Source organism: Phaenicophaeus curvirostris, chromosome 4, assembly GCF_032191515.1.
Source record: "Phaenicophaeus curvirostris isolate KB17595 chromosome 4, BPBGC_Pcur_1.0, whole genome shotgun sequence".
Taxonomy (NCBI): Eukaryota; Metazoa; Chordata; class Aves; order Cuculiformes; family Cuculidae; genus Phaenicophaeus; species Phaenicophaeus curvirostris.
Genome location: NC_091395.1, coordinates 41262911 through 41269195, shown reverse-complemented (window position 1 = coordinate 41269195; position 6285 = coordinate 41262911).

Sequence of the window (6285 nt, the reverse complement as noted above, 5' to 3'; positions counted from 1 at the left end):
CATCCGCCTCGTATGGCCTCTGCGGTCCCGGGCAGCGGGTGGGGAAGCTTAGGCTGCCTTTTGCGTGGACGGGAAGCAAAAGGCGTTGTTTTGTGAGACCCTTCGAGGGTGTGTCCTGTTTGTTTTGTTCTTAAGGGTGAACTTGTCCTCAAATACCTAATTAGCTGTCCCAGGCTTCCTAGTGGTGTCTAAACTACTCTTGCAAGTACATTTTTAAAGATTTATTTAACGTAGAATTGAAAGTTAATCTTAACCTTTATAAAGGCCATATTTAATGGCTTTTTTTTTGCAATCAGCCCGTGTTTACACAAGGAAACTAGTCCTTTATCAGCTGCATTTGAAGTAAGTGTTCATGAGTTTTAAGAAAATTGAGGGAACTTGCATTTGAAGACAGAGCATTAGACACCATCTCTTCATATCCACCTTCTGAGGCACACGCACGCTGGTTGAAGGCCAACCGTATCCTGGGCTGCATCAGAATATGTGTATCAGAAACAGCGTGACCAGCACGTCCAGGGAGGTTATTCTCCCTCTGTACTTGGCACTGGTGAGACCGCTCCTCGAATACTGTGTTCAGTTCTGGGCCCCTCACCACAAGAAGGATGTTGAGGCTCAGGAATGAGTCCAGAGAAGAGCAACAAAGCTGGTGAAGGGGATGGAGAACAGGCCTTATGAGGAACGGCTGAGAGAGCTGGGGTGGGGTTGTTTAGCCTGGAGAAGAGGAGGCTGAGGGGAGACCTCATTGGTCTCTACAATCTACCTGAAAGGAGGTTGTGGAGAGGAGGGAGCTGGCCTCTTCTCCCAAGTGACAGGGGACAGGACAAGAGGGAATGGCCTCAAGCTCCGCCAGGGGAGATTTAGGCTGGACATTAGGAAAAAGTTTTTCACAGAAAGGGTCATTGGGCACTGGAACAGGCTACCCAGGGAGGTGGTCGAGTCGCCTTCCCTGGAGGTGTTTAAGGTGTGGGTGGACGAGATGCTAAGGGGCATGGTTTAGTGTTTGATAGGAATGGTTGGACTCGATGATCTGGTGGGTCTCTTCCAACCTGGTTATTCTATGATTCTATAATTCTATGATTATATGATTCTATGAAAAGAAGCGTGGCGAGTTGAGGGAAGTGATTCTGTCCCTCTGTTCCTCTCTTGTGAGACCTCATCTGGAGTACTGTGTACAGCTCTGAAATCCCCAACATAAGAAGGATATGGACCTGTTGGAATGGGTCCAGAGGAGGTCTACAAAGATGATCCGAAGGCTGGAGCACCTCCCATACAAGGACAGGCTGAGAGAGTTGGTCTTGTTCAGACTGGAGAAGAGAAGGCTCTGAGGAGACCTTATAGTGACCTTCCAATAGCTGAAAGGGGCTACAAGAAAGCTGGGGAGGGACTGTTTACAAAGGCTAGTAGTGCTAGGACTAGGAACAATGGGTATAAACTGGAGAGGGGCAGATTTAGACTAGGCATAAGGAAGAATTTCTTCACAATGAGAATGGTGAGGCACTGGAACAGGTTGCCCAGGAAAGCTGTGGCTGCCCCATCTCTGGAGGTGTTCAAGGTCAGGTTGGATGGAGCCTTGGGCAGTCTGGTCTGGTGAGACGTGTCCCTGCCCATGGCAGGGGAGCTTGGAACTAGATGATTGTTAAGGTCCCTTCCAACATAAACTGTTCTATGATTCTATATTTATTCTTTTTTTGCAGCAATGTTTTTGCTATGATCATTTTAAATTAAAGCAATAAAGGAATCTTAGCTGGAGAATTTAGCTCACTGGTCAGGGAGTAGAAATCATTAATGTTCCAAAATGGTGTGTGAAGCTCAGAATGATTTTTCTGTTGCCCTCAAGTCCTGCCTTAATGTTCTTCCAAGGCAGTTAGGAATTGATACAAAACTTGGGTTTCTATATTCATATGTAAGCACCTTAAAAGTACAGACAATAACAATTCCTGTTACTTGGCTATCAGTTATAATGTTCTTCGTGATAAATGGATATTTTTCAGTTGATGGTTTGTGCAGTATGCTACAGCAGACTGAGTTTTCAATTCCACATCTACTTCTGCAGATGCATCAGAAGCAGTGATACTAACCATTTATTAAGATTCCCTACTCCTTTTCCACTCACGTAAACGATGAATTTTAACTAGAAGTTCTGCAGACACTCACCTTTTGCATACATTTTTATTCCACTAGAAGTTGAATTCCAGGTATGTACGAACTCATTGGTGATCTCTATGTCAAAGTGCTTGGTTGTGGTTGGTAAAAAATTTGGGAATTTCTTTGCTTTAAGATAACGTTTAAGAATAAATTTGCAACAGAAGGAAAAGAGGTAGCAGCATTGTAAGAGAGGCCAGTCTGACAATTCTGTAGTTTGAAACAAATGCCCAATGCTGAACTCTAAATCTGAGTGGTTTTTAGGTAAAAATACCTAATTGACAGCAGCTGAAGAACAGTTACTGGATGAAACTATTGCTGATACAGTTTTTTAATGATGTAGTAGTCCAGCCAAGACAGAAATATATAACTTTTTTTTTGTTTTACAGTGTTCCAAGCAGAATAATCCTAGCTGCTTTTGTGACGGTAATTTCTTGAGTCAGGAAATCTCAGTTGCTATCATTCAGTTTAAACACTGCCAGGCTGGAAGGGAACATTTTTTGTAAGATGCAAGTTTTAAAAGGAACCTGATAGATTGCTTATAAAATAAAAGCTTTTGTTAAATTTATTTCAAGGTCCTTTATCAGAATATTACATTTCTTGGCAGGTAATTCCATCAATAGTTGTTCACACCTTATTTTGACTTTGAAAAATCCAGTATCCACAGAAATAATCTCTCCCATAGGTAATTAAATGTGCAAATTTCAAGAACAAACAACCAAATAAATCTCATTGGAGTATAATTGTAACATTTGACTATTTTTTACTTCCTGTCTGCTGTTACATCAACAAAATCATAGTGTTCTACTGTACTATGGTAATTGATAGAGCAAATAATAGCAAGTCACCTGCAGTGGAAGGTAAAATCTATTTTTCAAAGAAAAATTGAGTAAATCTACATATGCTCATAAATTTGTGCTCTGTTATTGTAGCTGTGTGCACAGCTGCCTCTGTTATTTTTCCCAGTGGTGTTCTTAGGCACCATTTCTTCATTTGTTTGTGAATTTGCAATATTTACATTTGGATAATTGCAGTTGTGATCTCATTAGAAAAAAGAAAATGAAAAGTACATTTGTTTCAAACATTTCAGTTTTCCCCCAAATTATGGAATATATACTATCCTTTTTTTAATGCTGTTTTCCAGCATTTATGTAGAAGCCCCAATTCCCTGCCTTGTTGTACCAGTTCATGTTGCAGGACATTTTGCATGAAATTAATGGTGGTTAATTTGCAAGAGTTGAGCAACCAACATCCAATTGCTCACACTCCTTATATGCATTTTCTCCTCTGGGTTGACATGTTAGTCTTAGAACATTAATGTGCAGTTTAAGTATGTAAGTTACATTTGCAATTAACAAAGCTTTGAAAAAAGGTTGACAAGAAGTGTTTTCGTATAGCGAATATAGACTAATTTAAACAGAGTATCATTTTAGACCAAATAATAAAGTTACATTTTTCTGTAGGCAAGATGAGAGAACAGAAGCGTGCAGAATACAAGCACAACCTGTTCTTCTAATCCAACAGTCCAAAAACCAATGTCATTATTGAGGTTCTCACTAAGGCATAGTTTTTTTCTTCCATCTGGTTAAAGTTTACAGTGAACTATAAAGACATTTGCTTTATGGTGACAAAATCTTGGATAAGAACTAATAAGCAGTGGGTGACTCATCTATTTCATGGTTGCTTAGAGAGTTAATATGAACAGTTAAGCATGATAAGAGTAAATTGTGCCTGAGAAATTTGGTGGCCTTCTACAATGGGACTACAGTTTTGATAGATAAGGTAGGAGTAACTGATCTCTTCTATCTGGACTTGTGCAAAGCATTTGACACCATTGTCCTGCACAACATTCCTGTCTCTAAATTGGAGGGACATGGATTTGACAGATGGACCACTCGGTGAATAAGGAATTGGCTGGATGCTTGCACTCACAGAGTTATGGTCAACAGCTCAATGTCCAAATGGAGACCAGCAGCAAGGTGCATTCCTCAGGAGTTGGTATTGGGATTGGTGTTGTTTCATATCTTTCTCTTAGACATGGACCATGGGATGGAGGACACCCTCAGCAAGTTTGCCAATGACACCAAGCTGTGTGGCATGGTCAACACACTGGAGGGAAGGGTTGCCACTCAGAGGGGCCTTGACAGGCTTGAGAGGTGAGTCTGTGTGAACCTCAAAGTTCAGCAAGGCAAAGTGCAAGGGTCTGCACCTGAGTCGGAGAACTGCATTCAGTTCTAGAGTCCTCAGCACAAGAAGGCCATGAATTAGATTGAGTCCAGAGGAGGGGCACAAAAAAAGATCAAAGGGCTGGAGCACCTCCCATGTGAGGACAGGCTGAGAGAGTTGGACTTGTTCAGCCTAGGGAAGAGAAGGCTCCAAGGACACCTTATAGCAGCCTTCCAATACTTAAAGGGGGCCTATAGGAAATTTGGGGAGGGGCTCTTTATGAGGATTTGTAATGGTAGGATGAGGAGTGATGTTTTTAGGCTGAGAGAGGTTAGATTTAAATTAGGTATTAGAAAGAAATTATTTACTGTGAGGTTGGTGAGGCAGTGGAACAGGTTGTTCAGAGAAGTTGTGGATGTCCCATTCTTAGAGGTATTCAAGAACAGGTTGGAAGAGGATTTGCGCAAGCTGATCTAGTGGAAGGTGTCCCTGCCCATGGCAATGGGGTTGGAACTTTAAGGTCCCTTCCAACCCAAACCATTCTATGATTCTGTGATTCTATCACATTTTACTTGGGAGAAGAGACCAACACCTGCCTCACTACAACCTTTCTTCAGGTAGCTGTAGAGAGCAATAAGGTGTCTGCTGAGCCTCCTTTTCTCCAAACTAAAAAAACAACCGGTTTCCTCAGCCAGTACTCATAAGACTTGTGCTCCAGACCCTTCACCAGCTTCATTGTCCTTCTTTGCACATACTTTAGCAGCTCAATGTTGTTCTTATAGTGAGGGGCTCAAAACTAAACACAGTATCAAGTTTTGGCCTTACCAATGCCAAATACAAGGGAACAATCACTTCTGTGTTCCTGCTGGCCACACTATTTCTGACACAAGCTAGGATGCTATTGGCCTTCTTAGCCACCTGGGCACACTCATATTCAGCCAGCTATTAACTAACAGCCCCAGTCCTTTCGCTCTGGGGAGTTTTCCAGCCACACTTCCCCAGATCTGTAGCATTGCATAGGGTTGCTGTGACCAAAATGTAGGACCCAGAACTTGGCCTTGTTGAGCCACATACACGTGATTTCAGCTCATTGTTCCAGTCTGTCCAGATCCCTCTGTAGAGCTTTCCTTCCCTCAAGCAGACGAACACTCTCACACAACTCGGTGTCATGTTCAAACTTATTGTCTTGTCTTGTCTGGGTCATTGATGAAGATATTAAACAAAACTGGCCCCAACACTGAGCCCTGGGGAGCACCACCTGTGACCAGCTGCTAACTGGATTGAAGTCCATTCACACCACTCTTTGGGTTTGGCCATCCAGCCATGTTTTTACCCAGCGGCGAGTATGCTTGTCCAAGGCATGACCAGCCAGTTTTCCCAGGAGAATGCTGTGGGAAATGGTGCCAAATACTTTACTAAAGTCTGGGTAAGCAATATCCACGGGCTTCCCTTCCTCTACTAAGCCAGTCACCTTGTCATAGGAGGAGATCAAATTAGTCAGGCAGGACTTGCCTTTCCTAAACTCATCCTGGCTGGGCCTGTTCACCTTGTTGTCCTTATATGCCGCATGATGACACTCACAGTAATCTGCTCCATAAACATCCCCAGCACCAAGGTCAGGCTTACAGGACTGTAGTTCCTCAGACTGTCCTTACAGCCCTTATACTAAACAAGGAAGTCAATTTCTTACTTATAAGTTTAATACATTGTATTTTAAGCTGCTGAAGCAGTACATGGGTGAGAGACCTAGAGCCTGCAAAAAGGCCCAAACCACTTAATTATGTGTGCAATTATATTTCAAAAAATACAATATTTAAATATTGTCCCAATATTACTGGGATTTCTCTGAATAGTGATTAATAGTATGACAGATTCACCTGTCAATGACTTTTGCTGTGAGCAAGACACCGGTCTGTTAGTAAAAAAAGCTTCTTTTCTTTGTGTCAATTCTTGATTTCCCTAGGGATGCAAAAGAAT